A 2,045-nucleotide genomic window follows, 5' to 3' on the forward strand; every position below is an offset into this window, starting at 1 on the left:
GTACACTGCACTTATTGCAACTATTAACGCTTATACTAAGTATGGCTTAACTTAATTAGGGATACGTATATGTATATGTACAGAAAGGCACGGGTTGGGAAAAACTGTACAATCTTTGGTATTATGGGTTTGTTTTGGTAGTGATTAGTAGGTTATATCTATGACTCTACTTGTAGTATAATCTAATTAAAAAATACTTAACGGTGTGTATTGCGGGTGCTTATGCTACCTTGTTGTTACTACTATTAGTTATTGCACTGTTAATTTACATTTTAGGTCGGGGATTATTTGTACATTTTTGTTCATTGATGTAATTAATTTTTGTACGCAACTTTTATTTCTAAAATTTAACGGGAGGTAACGGTTGAGCTTCTTATTACTAAGATACTACATAAAGGTATTTAAAAATATAATCTGATACAGCATTTAAAATTAGATAACATATATGTAAAAATATAATTTGTAAAAATATAATTTCACTCCCCGACGGGGAATCGAACCCCGGTCTCCCGCGTGACAGGCGGGGATACTGACCACTTTTTTTTTTTTTTTGTAACAATGTGTTTATTGTGCCAATAAATACAATATATACAGCGGGTACAATAAACTTAAACACAAAAAAAAGTATAACAAATATAAATGTTTGATATATAAACTAAAGGCTCGGAGTTCCGGGCACGCACGGTTTAATATTATGATTATATCTATATGTACACTGCACTTATTGCAACTATTAACACTTAGACTAAGTATGGCTTAACTTAATTAGGGATACGTATATGTATATGTACAGAAAGGCACGGGTTGGGAAAAACTGTACAATCTTTGGTATTATGGGTTTGTTTTGGTAGTGATTAGTAGGTTATATCTATGACTCTACTTGTAGTATAATCTAATTAAAAAATACTTAACGGTGTGTATTGCGGGTGCTTATGCTACCTTGTTGTTACTACTATTAGTTATTGCACTGTTAATTTACATTTTAGGTCGGGGATTATTTGTACATTTTTGTTCTTTGATGTAATTAATTTTTGTACGCAACTTTTATTTCTAAAATTTAACGGGAGGTAACGGTTGAGCTTCTTATTGCTAAGATACTGCATAAAGGTATTTAAAAATGTAATCTGATACAGCATTTAAAATTAGATAACATATAGGTAAAAATATAATTTGTAAAAATATAATTTCACTCCCCGACGGGGAATCGAACCCCGGTCTCCCGCGTGACAGGCGGGGATACTGACCACTATACTATCGAGGACGGGACGCTGTTTTAATATTTGTTATTATTACTTATAATTGCTATCTAGGTTTGGAACCACCAGAACTTTTCTGGGTCTTCCTTCGCGACGATCTCTTTGTCGTATTTTGTTAACTTATATCTAAAGCGCATTTCCGGATGGTCGAAGGTGATGTTACTGTCGTAGAGTAGTCTTTTGTCGTATGTTTTTCTATTGTAATGATATATGATCGGTTGTTTGTAGTTGTCTTGTATGAGTCCGTTGCTGTCGAAGTGTATGAATGATTCTGGGGGTGTATATCCTGTATGTCTAGTTGATTCGTGGTATTGTGGGTAGGGGTAGGCTGATGGATATATGTGGCTATTTTCTAATATGTTGGGAACGTTGGCCCAGTGGTTGCGAATGAGTTTCAGTGTGAATATGTCTATTCTGGGTATTTTTGCCATTTCGTAAAGTCTATGGTTACTGTACAGTTTCGTGTAATTGGATTCCGGTGTTCTATATTTGTTGAGACATGCTCTTAGGCATTTTCTTTCGAGGAGTCTAAGCTTTTCCATGGTACTTGCGCTTATGTTGTACCATATGGGTGCTCCGTATGTTAGTATCGGCCGTACTAGGAGCTTGTAGCACAGGATTTTAACGTTCGTATTCAGGTCTTTACAATAGAAGAGTCTCTTGTTTGCTAAGAAGGCTTTCTGTGCTTTGACTATCTGTATGTCTATGTGGTTGTTATAGTTCAGTTTAAAGTCTAGATGTACGCCTAAGTAGCGGACCACGTTCTTATGGGGAATTTTTACTGTCTTA

The 2,045-nt window shown here is 35.2% G+C and overlaps 1 non-coding gene across 1 annotated transcript; it reads right to left on the bottom strand.

Annotated features, from left to right (window-relative positions):
• Window positions 1-1,189: 1,189 nt before the first annotated feature.
• On the bottom strand, window positions 1,190-1,261 carry Trnad-guc (transfer RNA aspartic acid (anticodon GUC)). Its single transcript has one exon. It is a non-coding gene; the product is annotated as a tRNA-Asp (tRNA).
• Window positions 1,262-2,045: the final 784 nt, after the last annotated feature.

This window comes from Halictus rubicundus, unplaced genomic scaffold (genome assembly GCF_050948215.1).
Source record: "Halictus rubicundus isolate RS-2024b unplaced genomic scaffold, iyHalRubi1_principal scaffold0027, whole genome shotgun sequence".
Taxonomy (NCBI): Eukaryota; Metazoa; Arthropoda; class Insecta; order Hymenoptera; family Halictidae; genus Halictus; species Halictus rubicundus.